The 16,947-nt window shown below is 39.6% G+C and overlaps 1 protein-coding gene across 9 annotated transcripts in view; it reads right to left on the reverse strand.

Annotated features, from left to right (window-relative positions):
- The window catches only part of FHIT (fragile histidine triad diadenosine triphosphatase), a 1,007,374-nt gene that overhangs the window by 765,666 nt on the left and 224,761 nt on the right, over positions 1-16,947 (reverse strand). For 2 of the 9 annotated variants that reach the window (XM_042850013.2, XM_065550630.1), the window contains one exon: positions 146-216. The exons of the other annotated variants lie outside the window; for them this stretch is intronic. The gene's annotated coding sequence lies outside the window, so the exon portion shown is untranslated. The remainder of the gene's footprint in view (positions 1-145; positions 217-16,947) is intronic. 9 annotated transcript variants of the gene reach the window in all.

The following is a 16,947-nucleotide window of genomic DNA, read 5'->3' on the forward strand; positions in this document are numbered from 1 at the left end:
CAACAACAATTATTTATGAATTCTTACTAAAAAGGGTTCTGAACCTGTATTTTTTTTGATCAGAGTAACACTTTTTTTCTTTTAACCACAATTGAAACTATGAAATTCCTAGAGGACCTATCAAAAGATGACTCAAAATGTATACCATATCTGGAGGTCATCAGACTCAATCCATTCATTGAACAGAGGAAGCAAATATCGGTCCAGGTTTCCCCTCTAAAAAAGAAGAAAATTGGAACCATGAGGAACAGCACATCAGCTGGTCTCAGCTGTCAGAATAGTGAATTTGGAGCAAGGCAGTATCTTAAGCGGACAAGAGCCAGAATACATAAGGCTTTAAAAGATCACTGTGTATTACCAACCAAGAGTCAATCAATACCCAAATTGAACTTGGAAGCAAATAGGAAGCCAGTGCAGTTTTCTGAGCACTGGTATAACATGCTTCCTACAACTAACCTCGGTAAGTAAGTTGCCTGCTACATGGGATCATGCCCAGTTCCATCAAGTCTGTGCATGTAAGCATCCCTACTGCGTAGTTTAGTAAAGTGGAGGCAACTCTCTTTTTATAATTGAGTATTATCAAAATTGGACAGTCCAACCAATAGCTTGAACTTCAGCATAACTTTATTCTCCAGGATAACAATCCACAGCTTAAATATGGGACCTGATTCCTTATGTGTGAAGGAATCACAGCTTGTGATTCATTGACCCTCTGTATACTTCTCATTTAAAAAAAAAATCAACTGCTCACAACTTGAAATGCATAAATTGGCAAAAGATCTCAAACAAAACCCAAAACAAAGTAAATTTTTAGCAGTGAACTATCTAAAGTTTCTAACAGTGCTGAAGATACCATAGAATTCATATCCTCAAGAGTGGCCTTAAGTAGTAACTGAATTAGTTATTATGGGTCTGTGACAAAGTGGGAAATATTTGTATTATTTTTATGAATACTGGGCATATTTTTGTGTTTATGATGGTGGATTACTTGCTGTGGAGTGAGATCAAAATGAGGAGGGTTGACAGAAACAAAGTAGGAAAGGCAAAACAACGACCTAGGTAAGGAGCATCTCCCTTACACTCAAGCATAATAGCCAGGTTAATAGCTGTAGATATGCTGGTACCAGCAAAGATACACAGCTGTGTCACCAATATTGAGGAGAGAGATCAGAAGACATTGGCCAGTTAGTTCTGCCCTGCACAACAGGAGGGGGAGAAAGGGTTATTGGCAGACTGAAGCTGAAGCACACACTGACCGGGACAAAAAGAGAGCCTGTGGAGATGTGTACCAACCCTCATACTCAGAAAGAGAGGGCTGGAATAAGCTGCACCTACATGAGCTATGGATAGAGAGGTTACGCTTAGATAAGACAAGCGGCATATAGGACTCTGTTGTTTTAACTCTGTTTCCTAACTGCGGTGTTACAGTTTCTTCAAAATAAAGTAGTATTTCTTTGCCAAAAGATGTCTATGTCATTGCAAACTTATACTGGCACAGAGGAAAAGGACTTACAGCTGCCAAACCCAATTGAGCCTCTGGGTTAACATGGATCACAAACAGGGGGGCTGCAGTACAGAGATCCAGTTAACCGCGGTAGAACCATGTGGTTCCATCCAGAGTGAGGTGCAGGAAGCCAGACCTCTCACATGAGGGTTTCCTTCAAGACAGACTGAAAGATCTATAGCACTCTTTGCCCTGTAATTGTGACTAGGCCTTATCCTGAAACTCCTCCATTGACTGCAGGGGGCTTTGGATCAGATCCTACAGCCTTTTCTTAAGAAAAGGAATTACTGGCTCCAATAACCAAACTCCTGTGAATAAGATGCTCTGCAGGACAAGGATAAGCTATTGTTTCAGGGATGGATGACGGAGGTTTCCAAAAAAAGTAAATAATTTTAATCTGCTTCAAACATTCAGAGTAGGAGAGAGTGTACTGCATTAGAACAGTCTAGCCAGAGACTCTGAGCAACATCCCTTTCTGATCAGTTTCCTAAGCTTTTTATGGTCCTTACCTTTTGACATTCAACAAGTTAACATCCATCTCTGAAAACTAGCAACAGCATGCGATCAGCGATGTACCCATTAACGTCACAGTGCAACCAATGGAGTATGTGCCAGACAATCCAACTACTAGTTGGTGAACCCTTATTTGCTGACAGAAGTTATTTTAAAGCATATTTATAGAAATCAAATATACTTTTAAAATTCCATATTCATGTGAAGATGTTCTCTTGTTGGCTGAAGTGAATTAATTAGAAATGAGACAGGAACAATAATATACTGCTTTAAGACCTATCAGCCAAAATGATAACTACATAAATCACTTGGTTTAATAGAAATAGAATAGTACATGAACACCATCAGAGGATAAATATTTCCAGCTTTGAAAATAAATGTCTCTACTATGTCTTGGTATTTACCTAATGCCAAGAGACCTGTGATAACATTCTATTCCACTGGTGATATGAAAAATGGATTAAGATACCATGTCCTCAATGAGCTGTTAAAATCTATTACTAAATTTATCATATGCATATAAAAATGCTTAATTTTACAGCACATTTATACAAATCATTTTTTTAAAATCCTGAATTATGTATTTAAACTGAATCAATTAAAAAGCCCATATAGGCACCTGGCACCCTGTAAATAATAATCCTATACAATATATGTTATAACTGTAAGTATTTATGCATTTTAAAAAGGTACTGTTATTTTAAAACATTTTTCTGTTTTTATTTAATTCTAATAAATGACCTAAGGGGGGGGGGAAGCTTTGTATATGTATAGAATATGTATATGTATATATGCTAAAGACCATGAAAAAAAAATATCAAGGACATTTTAACATGGCTTTCAATATAAAAGCCACAGTTCAGTCTGAAAAGTTGCCTCCCATTCTTACAATACCCAAGATTACTATAACTGAAAAATATCAGAGAGAAAAAAAGAAACTGAAAAAAGTTAATTTGTACTTTGACAGCAAATGGGTATATTCTATTCTCTATAGGTTCTTCTACCACCCTCATCACCATAATATCTAAGCACCTTCCAATGGTGCATTGAGTGATGCGATCAACATCTGTCACATTTGTTCTGTGTCTCACAATTGTGCGCACAAGAGTGTTTTGGGCTGGTAGAGTTTTCGGTTTGTTTGGCAGGATGTTTTGTTTTGTTTTTCATTGCCAGGTTACTCTGTGTTTTGCTGGAGAAGGCAGGCTGAAGAAATAAGCTTGGCACCTGTGGCAGAAGGCAGGGAGGTTTCTGATGGTCCTTAGTTCTTGTGGGAGTTCATGCACAAAGGCACAGTAGAAAGTTCCATGGAGTATGAGCAGCACAGTGATCAACCATGGTCTGTCAGGATGGAAAAACTCAATGGCTCCTTGTTGGCTGGCCTGCGTTACCATTTGGTCTTTCACTTAAGCTGTGTACTTGACTGGGCCTGCTCAGTAAATGCTTTAATCTACGTTCAGAAAAAACATAGTGCCCCTATGGATTCCCCTTCTCTTTGTGGGGGACACAGCAACAGGAGTCAGAAAATCATTATAAAAATAAAAAACATGGTTCCAGTGCCTCAACTGGATCCACACAGGTGGACCTTTATGGCCGTGCAGAGTCTCATTGAAGTCAATGATGACAAGGGTCTGCCCACAGGGATCCTAGTCCAGGATCAGGACCTATGGCAGAGGGATTCCTGGGCACATGTGCAACCTGAACATATACTTATTTTTTTAATTATTCAGTTTAAGTTGATGGTGTCCCTTCAAGGCTAAATTCAAACTTCAGGGTTTGGCATTATGCCATGAGATGCAGTGTGGTCCACTAGATAAGGCACTTGACTGGGAGTCAGGAGGCCTGTGATTCCTACCTGTGTCTCTGACGTGCTGTGTGACCTCTGGCGAGTCATTTCATCGTTCGTGTTTCCCCTCAAACCCTTTGCTGGTCTTGTCTATCCAGTCTGTAAACTCTTCAGGCCAGGGAAAGTCTTTAAGGGTGTGTGTGCGCAATACTTGACACAACAAGGCCTTGATTTCAGCCATAGCCTCTAAACAGATCTGTAATAACACTGCAATGTGTCCGAGATCAATACGGGAGACAGCATGGCACTAACTTAGTGTAAGATAGCCGTGAATTCAGACACGCGTTAAAAACTCCCTAGCTTTTGACAGTTTGTCAGAGTATTTAAAGACCAGTATGCTGGGTGCTGAACAATGATTATTTTGTGTCATTTGTGGGTCTTCAAACTGTGGTCTTTGCAAAACATTTAGAGAAGAGTCTATGTTGCCCTACAGAAACATCACTAAATCCCTCTCATCACCATCCTTACCCCATCCCACCCTAAGTATCTCCAAAACTTTATGCTGATGGACCTGTACAGTCCAAGTGAAACATATTTGCATATTCACTGAAGCATAAGCAGCTTAAGTCCTGATGAAATTCCACTAGCCAGTACCATGCAGTTCATGAAAAACTAGAAGGGCAGTAAGTAATAAAGTCTGGGGAAGAGGTTTCTAAATTATAATGTAAAACATTATTAATGCTCAAAGTTCTTGTTACCCTTTGTTGCCAACAATTAAAAGTAAAATAGAGCCTATTAATGCTACTAATGATACATCTTTCAGGCACTTGTCTCTGCCTTGGAGACATAATGATAGCACACGAAAGTGATGCTGCCTTCAGTACATCATCTAATTTGGAATGAATGTGGAGGATAGTTCAGTGAGCTTTTCAGCACTCCATCTCCTTCTGAAAAAGAAACGAGTGTCTGTTGGACCTGACTGGCCTTTTGCCAGTCAAGTTCAGCTTTAAAAGAAAGAGGAAGAAAGCTCATAATCAAAAGGGAAAGCTAAAGTGAGGGTGTTCTCAGACAGGTGGAACGTTGGTATGTAAGGAAAGACACTTTTGACTTGATGAGTTTACTGGAATTTTAGATTCATTTCATACTTTTCTTTCAATTCTTTTGTTTTACACAGTTTTGGCCTGTGCTGCCCAGATTTCCAGCTGGTGAAAGTGAGCACAGCCCCATCAACTTCTGTCAAGAAGTTAGCCCCTTGCATCTATTCCTTACGGCCCACCAAGTCTGTAGGTATCAGGCAGTGTTCAAAGGGCAATGCATCACACATTAAACAGTGTGGTCCTGTGTTCACACTCCTCAACTATCCAACCCTCTCATAACAATATATTGGGACCAAAACTAAAAGCTTGTAAAGTAGGAAAATACATTTTGAAAGAGTTTATGGTAACTTACAAGCTCTTTTTTTTTTTTTTAAATCTACACTATATCTAGGAAACAACTAACTGAGCTTTTTACCTAGGATACACCATACCCAGAGTCCAAACCCTTCTGACTGTTTTACTGCAGTGTCTGCTACCTGTTTCCTTAATCAGATGAAACTGAAGTTATTTTGCTGGCAGTAAAAGACAAGCTGTCACTCTATTAAATGATTTCTTATTAGAACCTATCTGCAAGCATAAAGCATTAACATAATTTATTAGAACAATTAGAATGCATCCTTGTTGTCTTCTAATTATATTATTCCTTGTACTGGTAATTATATTAGACAAGAAAGAATAATAGTTTGAGATTTCTAAAATCATCTGTAGAGTATGTGAGGAGAGAATGATCAATAATGCTAATCTACTGGAACACAAATTCCCAGAAAGAGATATTTTATCATGCGCGATTCTTTAAATAATCAGCATTATTTCTCAAAGTCCATATTAATCTCATCTGCAGTTTAAAAAAAAAATCACAAACAGAGGAATAAACACCAAAACAACTGTCAAAAATGCAGAATGAAAAATCCACATCTTCAAGGGGGTCACATCAGAATTGTTTCTCCTTGATTGCAAACACTTAACATGGGAATTAGCATTAAGTTTACTTCATTTTATACCATTACAGGGAATAGGCACCAGTGCTGCAAAATATTCCCCAAAGCTTCTACACCACTGACTTTTTAAAATAGCTGATGACATTTTTAAACATTCAAAAAAATTGAGGTTTCCTTTAAAGGATTTTCACAACAGGGAAAGCCAGCAACCTACATACCCACAGTTTCCTCGTCCTAATTATTGCCATTTTGTTAATTATCAAAGCTAGGCTTACAGATGAATGGGTTCAGAAACTGTCCCAGCCCCAACACAGAAATAGGGCTTGTGAAAAATACTGGACTGTTATCCTTGAGCACAAACAGGTACAGCACAGAACACAGCACATGCATCCTCATATTACTCCCATCTGTGTAACTAAACCCTATCCTGAAAAGAAACATCTTTGGAAAGTCAGAGCAGTCTCCGTGCCCATTCATTCCTGGGTCCCTCTGCCATATGCAAACAAATGGCAGGTTGTGCACATTGTGGTGGTGATTTTTATTATATGGATACCTGTGCCCTGGAAAATGGGCTGAGACCAAAGCACATGTCAAAGAGCCGGCAGATAGTCCATTGTCACTACCCATCTCAGTTGGATTTGACCTGGCAACAGACAAGTGAAACAGTATATTTTGGGCCATCTATTTTTCCAAAAATCATTGAAGGTCTCGATTACAAACAAAAAGCCCAAACAAAAACCCCACAACTTACCACCACAAAACTTCACCTTTGTTCTGCACTAGAAAGTTCCCCCATTTTGCAGAATTTATGGTGGGTTTTCTATTAGACTAGAGCTTCCATCTTCAGATCTCACACTTTAGTGATTCCTTGGAACAAGAGACACTCAATATAAATTTTCAGCGTTGACCCAAGGGAATCTCCCATGTGCTTGTGAAATTTCGAGGCAGCTGTCAGCCCAGCAAATACCACAATATCTGATGAGACTCCATCATGCGAATTAAAGTTAGAGGTGGGTCTACTGGGGACAAAACAGCATTCAAATCAAATTCAAAAGAAAGGAAAGGGGGGAAGGATGTAACTGGGTGCAGAAAGGAAGTCCACTACAGAGCTGATTGTATTCAGTGGCAGAAAGGAAATGATCTGTAGGGAAGAGTAGACCTTACATGATTTGCCCAAGTTTAGATAAGCATTGAAAAAAATTGGGAGAAGGGACCAAGGGGATAGACTCTTGGCTAACCTCTGCCGTATTTTAGTTTTTTCCATTACAGGCTTAAACGAAAGAGTTTTTTCTCCCTTATTGTCCTACTTGATTCCACAATTTATGACCAGTAGGTAGCACTATGTAGAAGAAAACGCTGGGCCCCATCTTGAATCTCTGGAACCTGCTGTGTAGTTGTTGGACTGCAGAATCCAAGCATCTTTCAAGTCACTTGATGAAAACTGTACTGCTTCTTCACTTGGATGTCTCAGGAAATGAGCATTCATAAATGCTGATGCTTCACTTAGGTGTTTAGTCTTCTCTGATCTAAGACCTGCAGCTTCTATTAGTACTAGAAAGCAGTTTCAACACATGCCTCTCTTTTGAGAATCGTCTGTTCTAGTTCTTTTATCAGAAAGAATTTTGAAGAACACAAGTGTGCTTTATGCCTTGATTGGAATGAAGAATCCTAGTGCAGTAGTAACTAGGTAGTGCTGATCTTCTACCACAATCCAGATTACTTGTCGCTTATTTCTTGCAGACTATTCCAAAGTTAAGATTCTTTCCCCATGCAGTTGGTCTTTGAGCATAACCTGTAGCTCCAGTTAGAGTAATCAAGGGATATCAGTGCATCAGGACTGCAAAACCTGGGGTGCTTTAAGCACCTCTAAGAGAGCAGGTAGGGTAACCAATGCACTAAGAAGTGTCCTATTCATCCCTACAGCATGTAATACAGACAAATTTACAAAAGAACCCATGATTCATAGCACATGCTGCCCATGGGCTTTATATATTTCCATTACTTCAATATATGCATTAATATTTTAGACAGAGAATATCTCAAGCTAAACATAGCCAAACACAGAGAACAATTAGATCCATTCATAAATCCAGAGATACAAAAGACTTCCACGGCTTAACAATTTGTACATAAATAATACTTATCACAATTATTTTCTGAGTAGAAGACAATTGTCTCAAAAGCAAGCTGAGATGGCCCCAGACAATGCAATCTTTAAGTCCCGTTAGTCACGAAGTCCAGGCCAAAACTTTAAGCCACTGTGCCTGCCTGATTGAAATCACAACCGTTACATACTGAGAGTCATGAGTGCTTAGTGGGGTGGGGAAACACAAAATTATGGTCCATAATTATCTGGGGTGGGCCTTCTCCTAGGATTACATTGTCACTTCCACCCCTCCCCAGGTACAAAGCCAGAGCAACCTGCCTTCGCATAGGGGGTCAGTGTGGGACTTGGTCACTAGGTGCCGAATGGAGTTTGGCCAGTAAATCCATAGTTTGTAGCCCCACAAATCACACCACACCTCTCTCCTGACCAGCTCCCAAATCCATCCGACTGCTGTGGAATAATGCGTGACCTCTCTGCATAGTGGCCTGCCCCCGTTCTCAACAAGAGTTAGGATTTGATCCATAGTGTGCAAAATTGAAAGGGAGGAAGGATATTGTGCGGAAGGAATAGGAAAGAGAAGCTCAGATCAGACAGAGAATCCTGAAAGCAGCCGGTTACCTGAAAGGCCAGATCATCTTGTGCTTCTAACCAAAACATTCTTTACAAACTTAACATTTTTTTGCTGAAAGACAGCCCTGAGCAGCAATGCGTAGCAGTTCTTTCAGCGCTCACTGTGGAACAACTGCAGCTGTTGATGTTCTTTACCTCCAAGGCCTAAAACCAAGGACACTTACAGTAGATGAGTGGAAACCTGTGTCTCATCTATTAATAGCTCAGCCAGCTTCCCCAAATGGGCTGCATATAATTTTTTGAAAGTTTAGTAAAATTCCCCATTTGTTTTCAAAGAAGCAAAAAGATGATTGTGAATTTCTTTCCCACCACACTAGTTCAAGATGCTAGCAAATAGGAGGTGATCTAGATATCACTGCCTCTGTTCCTTAAGCCAAGAGGATACTGAGAACAAGGTCTCTAATTATCAGATTCTAGCGATGGCAGTTTTACCTTGGATTAGACATTTTTTGAGATATACATACACAAGACACTACAATCCAAAATTAAACAAAGCATATGGAGGTATTCTAATAATGGCACAGGAAATAAAATGTGGAATGTGTGAAAGGAGTCTCAGAAATATTAACAGCTGCCAAAAATATAATTAACTGCCATGCAGCACTTATAATTTATGTCTGCTCTGTAGTTAACTATCTCCACAAAAACATGCAGGACCATCTTATTCTTGGGTTTGCGGGCAGGGGCAGAAATCAGACTGGCACCCTACAAAGGGACAGCCTGATAAATCTCTGATGAAGAGTTTAGGCTTTAGTAATCTGATGGATTTATAATTGGAATACATGGCATCACTGCATCTAACAATTTACACCTGTAAGGCAAGTGATTTATAATATTCTGTTCAACTATATGTGTAAACCTAAATCTTACCCTAGCCAGGTGGCAGAACAAAAAAAAAGCAAAACCCACAGCATGTGGGACAGTGCAGTGCAAATGTGCTGAAGATGGAGAGTCACACAGGGTCGCTACATACAGAGGAGAGTTTAAAAGATACACTTAACCTCCAGGAAATGAATACACAAATGGGAACTAGCAACAACCTATCACTCTATATACACAAAAGTCATTGTTATTGCAGGAGCAGATTATCAGTGGATTCTTAGATCCAGGCAGAGCACTCCGAGGCATCATGAAAGACAAATGACTGTCTGTTAGAATGAAGCTGTCTGGGTGGGTGGAAGGTCAGAGTCTTACTAGAGGAAAGGCCCAGACAGAAGACGCAGCCAGCGAAGCAGACGAAGGCGCGGCCGTCTAGTGCACGTGAATGAGGTATGTAACCGCGGCTCAGGGAGGAGAGAAGACAGAAAAACTTGAATGGATCCGAGTCCCATCTCATTTTAACCCACTCAAGGCTATGTGAAAGACATTAATCCTCTGCACTTAGGTTCTAAAGTTCTTGCAAGATTTGGGGACACAAAGTCTTGCAAACTATCCAGCTTGATTGCAAGGCCAAAAAAAAAAAAAAAAAGCTCAGAAAAATCTACAGTGTAGTTGCTCATCCCTATTAGATACAACCTGCAAACATCACTGCCAAGGTATCACATTCAGCTGCCAAGGATGATTCAAAATCGTCCCCATTGCCTCATCAAGGAGCACAGGGTTGAATAAACACAGGACAATGAAATCCACTATGCAAGGAGGAGGGGATTATAAAAAAACAAACAAGGCTTTTGTGGGTTCCCCATGTCCCATACCTCCCGCTATTTGGATGGAATAGTCTTCATTGGAGAAGTCACCTGAAAGGGCATTGAAAGAAGATTTATAAGGACTTGGTGTAGGGTTTTGAATGGGGGTAATCTAGGAATACTATTGGCTTGGAAAATGTGCGTACAGGAAGCCTGTGCACTTCTGTATGTCTATTTGCTAACTAAGGGCTGAACTGAGCTTGCCAGCGTTATGTTTTAGTTTGCCCCTAAAAGTACTGGAGGAGTTTGAGTAATAGCACTATGACCTCATTTCCCATGAAGAGGAAATCCCAACCGTAACCTCCACATGGTAGAGAGTAGTAACACTCACTGAGTGGCAAATACAGCTCTGGGAACCAAGTGGTCACCAGTATAAGGAATCAACCTTAAAAAGTGCCAACAGCTAACTGGGTGGAGAAGCATTTCGGATAGGGCAGCTTTTGCCCTGAGAGCAGGAAATGACCCTCCAATTTGGGTGGATGAGGTTTGGAAGTTTTGGATGACAGCTGATCTAGGAGCAGGTGTCTACAATGAAAACTGCTGTGGGGTCAGCAAAGTGGGCAGCACCTGTGGGCTACTTAGTTCCTAGGTTCTTTGTGTATTATTGATTCGTCATGCTCCAGTCATTTAAAACCTGCTACCATGTTGGGGGTACCCAACACGCCCTCTTCCAGGCAACAACAATTGACAAAAGACCTTATTGTTAGTTATAGTAGCAGCAGTGTTGTCATAGCACCTAGAAAAGCCAGTCATGGACCAAAAGCCAATTGTGCTAGGCGCTGTCTTTTTTTTTAAATCAGATTATTCTAGAGATAATCGTAGACTTTGAAATTTCCTGGAAACTAAAGAATTGCAAGCAACAAAAGAGAGCTTAATTCTGTTAAGTTTTCACAATAAACACGGTTCTTTTAGGACCGGGTTCAGCAAGTCTGGTTTTACTATTCAATCACTGGACTGAACTTCAGGCAGTCTGGGTTTCTTACCCAGCTATGCAGACTTGGGGGGGGGGGGGGGGAAATTCTTTAATCACTCTGTTTTAATTGCCCAGCCATAAAATGTGAAAGATAAGTTCATTAAATGTTTGTGAGGTGCTCGGATATCATGGTGACAAGGGACATATCCGCACACATAAGTAAGGCAAACCTTGGGAGGTTCCAATTTCATTCGCATTAGGGGGCACTGAACAGCTTACAGGTTCAGGACATTATGAATTTGATTCAAGTCAATACCTTTCTTTCTAGAATGAACATGCTGGTGGGACAACAATTAAATATTATCATGAACACACAAGGAAAAAGTTGTACGTACCAGCATGTGCATATAATGGAGAAAAAGAACGCTTCTATGTGCAATGAAAACTTTCGCTGGGCTTTGCCAGTCAAGGAATAAAGAATGAGCACAAATTCAAAAAGAAAATATTTTAAAAGGAGCATGAATCATGTATAGTTAGCTATTTTATCACCCAAGATGAACACAAAAATACAAACAAATAATTTAGCAACAATAAAGAAGGCAATCGATACATATTTTAATGTAAGAGCTAACCAGTTTTAATACTTCAGTAGAGTAATCTGAAATAATGATGTATAGAAGAAGAGAAAATAACCTTGCAGTGTGCATTATGTGGATTATACATAAATTCATAAATAAACTGACAGGGATTTTATCATTTTATTGCTTTGTTGTGTAGAACATCAACAAAATATAAGCGTAATCTAACCTAAAACAGAGGCTTCTGAGTGCACTGTTAAATTGGTTATTATTGAAATACATCTGTAATATTTTTGGTCTTTGTAAAAGTATATGAAACAAAAAAGAAAACAGAGTTAAAAAGGTAACCATAGCTTAGGCTCAATGTATCATTCATTACAAAAATTGAATAAGACATAGATAAATATGCACAGCACAAATCAGGTATTATGGACTCATGTGAAGGCCAATATATATTTTTTACAATATCTACTATAATTAGGGGGTTATGTACAACAGTGAAAGCAGTACTGTCATACACTGACCAGGGTAATATTTGCACACAGAAAGCATTCTATGTAATGGCTTCAACTGTACTGGCAAACTAATGAAATCTTTACACTTATTTATTTCAGAAATCTATTTGATGATGTCCTCTGGTGTCATACTGCTCAAGTGCCACTTCAGATTGCTGTGGGAGATGATGACACTTTAGAAATGTGTTTTTCCAATATGAAAGCATGCAGAGGAGAAAAGTGGAATTCAGGAAGTACGTGGCACCTTTCATACAAGTAGACACTTCTCAGTACACAAGCTCAGATTCTAAATCCTTACTTCCATTTTAATAAGTTCTGTATACCAGGACATCCAGGCTATAACAAAAGGTCCCCCCTTCCATCTCCCCAAAGAAGCGTAAGCTTCTCGAAGACAAGGTTTTTAGCTCTGCCATAAGAGTTAGGGCAAAAAGTCTGATCTCACTACACTCAGGCAATTCTTGTTGCGGGAGGTGGAGGGATGTGACTGAGACCAGGATTTAACCATTAGGATTCTTCAGAAAAATATTTATTCTCTGCCCAGAAATCCAGCAGATATTTATACTTTTCACTATACTCATTTGTCAGACAGACTTATTGTCTGAGCAAAACCTGGATCACACTTAAGAGTGCACTGGCGCAATCACCCCTGTATTGCAGATCAACATCAATACAATGAGAACAAAAACACAAAAATGTTTCATGAAGTATCTGATAAATCTAAACTGTCTTTAGATGAAAGAATTAAGGAGCGCATACTGAAAACATTTTTTTGTAATAAGCCTCATCTCCTGTAAGATCCCCCTAATGATGGTGTACACTATAGAAAGAAGTTCATTTTAAAAAACAGAAAGAACCTGGATGTGGTCAAGACTGATTTAGCAATGGTAAAATATAGGAAACAGAGCCCATATAAATGAAGGCACAAAACCACCATCTGAAATGGACTCAATTCTCTTACCAGGATGTGTGATATACATGACAACTTCCTGTTGGCAGCAGAGATGGAGTCTTTTTCTTGCTGCTATTTGAAGTTGGAAAGAATATTTGTAAATTTGAAGAAAAGAGTCTTTGGGGGGGAAATGGCCTTTGGCCAAGACCAGCTTGAGGCTGGCAATATAACATTCCATACACCTTGCATGTTCATTCCCAAAATCAGCAAGAGAAGAGAGATCATATGATAAGCAGAGTGGAGGGGATAGAAACGCCCGTCTCCTCGGGGAAATAGATGAAGCTGTAGCACACTTTACTATTTCTAGAAATTGCAAACAATACAAAAATGCTGCGGGTTAAAGTAACTGCTGTGCTGCAGTAACTGCGTTCTATGGAATACACTAAAGACAGTTTGAATTTCCTAATTTTTTAATTCATGCAATAGTTAGCGTTAGTAGTATTGTTGCAATTTATGATAATTACAAGCACCACTTCCAGTCAAGGAGGAAATGTAGATCTTCTTGTTGAAGTAAACAGTTAAGCATACAAGCAGAAGTGGGGAGAACAGCCAATGTGTGTGATGAAAACATTAGGAAGTTCCATGCCCATGGGTTAAGCATATGACCTTCGGTACAACAATCTTATTTCTCAAAATTCTCTACTGTCAAAACGGCATTGGAATGACATAGCATTAAGTGTTATATGATGATGTAAGTCATGTAATGACCTTGCACAGACTAAACAGCAGGTGAACTCAGATCATTTGGACATCTGATGTTCATAATTATCCAGATTTAACTCATACTTTGCTACACTTTTACCTTACCAACATTTATTGGTTGAAGGTTTTGATGATCATATCTAGAAAGTCAGCTTTAGAAACTCCTCACACACACTGCTCTACAGCCAAAATGCTTCTGAAATAGATGTAGTCAAACTTTACTAATTCTGGGTCACTGAGAACGAAAATGATGCTTAAAATTGTTGATTGGCTCTAGTTTTCAAGATATGCTATTGGGTCAGTATATACGACCCTTGACTTGGGAATGGCGGAGGATAAGTGAGTTATAAAGGGAAGGGATCTCAATTTAAACCAAAAATGACTAAAATACATCTTTCTTTGACTGGATCTATGAATAAATCTATGACTAGGTTTGGACAGTACTTGCTTTTTAGGCAAAACAATGAATAATGCAATCTGAAGCTAGTATTGCGTCATACATGATATGAATTGCATCATGTTATTCCTAGAAGTCATGGATGATGCAATCATAACAAAGCTTACATCACTCTGCTGAACAAATTACCCTATATCAGCTCTAGAAATCATACAGTGTCGTGCTCTCTTATTTGTCAGTGTTTGATTTTGCAAAGGGAAACATTTCTGTTTAGCCAAAGTGAGCAGAGATGCCTGGTACTTGTGTGAGCAGTGCAGATAACTTCTGCTATGTTTGTGGTGAAGTGACTTTTGCATCACAAAAGCGCAATATAACCACTATGGTTAAGAAAGCATATCACCTTTATTTTGGCTGCAAGATTGGAGATCAGGACAAGAGGTGGGCCCCACACATATGCTGCAACACTTGTGCAACAAATCTTCACCAGTGGTTGAACAGGAAAAGGAAATCTATGCCTTTTGCAGTGCCAATGATCTGTTGGCTCTCTTCAAATCATACCAGCAATTGTTACTTCTGCATGGTGCCTCCAGTTGGGAAAGGTGTGTCAAAGAAGAAAAAGTGGACTGTGCATTATCCAAACATTCCATCAGCTATATGCCCAGTACCCCACGGAGAAGGACTGCCGGTTCCTGATGCACCAGAATCATTCTCACTTGAGTCAGATGAGGAAGAGGATGAAACTTCTGGTCCTGAACCATCAATGTCACAGGACCCACATTTTCTCCCATCCTCCTCCTCTGAACCACACCTCATAACACAAGGTGAACTGAATGACCTTGTCAGGGATTTGGAACTACCCAAGAGTAAGGCAGAGCTGTTGGGCTCCAGACTACAGCAGTGGAATCTCCTGGCAGGTGATGTTAGGGTTTCCATGTTCCGTGACCGTCAAAAGGATCTTGTCCCATTCTTCTTCATGGAAGGTGATCTTGTAGCCTGCAACAACATTGATGGTGTGATGGCAGCCCTCAACATCGTTCACGATCCAAATGAGTGGAGACTGTTCATTGATTCATCGAAGACGAGTCTTAAAGCTGTTTTACTGCATAATGGCAATGTTTTGCCATCAATTCCAGTTGGTCATGCAGTCCAAAAGAAGGAAACCTATGACACCATGAAACAACTTTTGAGGTGCATAAACTATGACCAACATCAGTGGCAGCTTTGTGGCGATTTGAAGGTTGCTGCTCTCTTGCTTGGTCTGCAGACTGGATACACAAAGTACTGCTGTTTTCTCTGCGAATGGGAGAGTCGTGCAAGAGTTTCCCACTACATCAAGAAAGATTGGCCACGCCGACAGTCATTGGAGCCTGGGAGGAAAAGTGTTCAGCATCCACCACTTGTTGAATCAAGGAAGATTTTGTTACCACCCTTACACATCAAGCTGGGTCTGATGAAGAACTTTGTCAAGGCCATTGACACAACACAAGCAGCTTTCAAGTACCTCCGTGGAAAATTTCCAAGGTTAAGTGAAGCTAAGATAAAGGAAGGTGTCTTTGTTGGTCCTCAGATTTGTGCACTTCTTCGAGATGATGCATTTGACCATGCACTGCGTGGCAAGGAAAAGACGGCATGGAAAGCCTTCCAGTTAGTGGCAATAAATTTTCTCGGAAACAACAAGGCAGACAACTACAGGTTGTTGGTGGAAAACCTCCTCAAGGCGTCACAACCAAGGCTTTTGTATATGTCACTAAAGATACATTTTTTGCACTCTCATCTAGATTTTTTTCCACTGAACTGCGGAGCAGTGAGCGACGAGCACGGCGAGCGATTTCACCAGGACATTGCAACAATGCAGAAACGCTATCAGGGCAAATGGAGCCCATCAATGCTTGCCGACTATTGCTGGACAGTGACAAGAGATGCTCCAGTTAATGAATACAAGAGACAAGCCAAGAAGCGCCGAGTAGACACTGAATAGGACTAAACTATGTACATAATAGTTTTTTGCCTTTTGTTTCATAATAAATTTTATTTATATAACCCTTTTGCTGATTTTTAAAGTGTTACATAAACAGGACAGGTGAAATATTATCATGTAAAGCAATCATAAACACATGAAAAGACCTAGGTTTACAATTTATGATTAAAACTCTACTATCTACACAATATACATAGACATAAAATGTAAAAACTTAAATATCTTAGAAAGAGTAGCCAATCAGTTGTTTTAATTGTCATATTTGAATTCAGCACATCAAAATACATAATAAATAGCACATTTTATCTCTGAAGCAGACGAATTCTCAAAAATTGTAGACCAGTGTTATTAAATGGGAAATACAAGTTACCCCTGAGATGAGACAAGAATTCTTTACCCTGATGGCACAGAAATACCTATTCACTTAGAAAAGTAACATTTCATTTCATGGAAATGTTATGCCATTCAACGTTTGCTGTCAAAATCTATGGCAGTCCTCATTGCCTTTGCTATCAGTCCCTCTAGACTACTGAAGGCTTATTTGAACTATATATAAATTTATGTATTGCAATACAACACAATAGGGAGATTTAAAGGCACCACGGTAGCCTTCGTTCACAATTCCCTTGCTTTTATCAGTGTGTGTCTCAGTTTTAAC

Source organism: Chrysemys picta, chromosome 7, assembly GCF_011386835.1.
Source record: "Chrysemys picta bellii isolate R12L10 chromosome 7, ASM1138683v2, whole genome shotgun sequence".
Classification (NCBI taxonomy): Eukaryota; Metazoa; Chordata; order Testudines; family Emydidae; genus Chrysemys; species Chrysemys picta.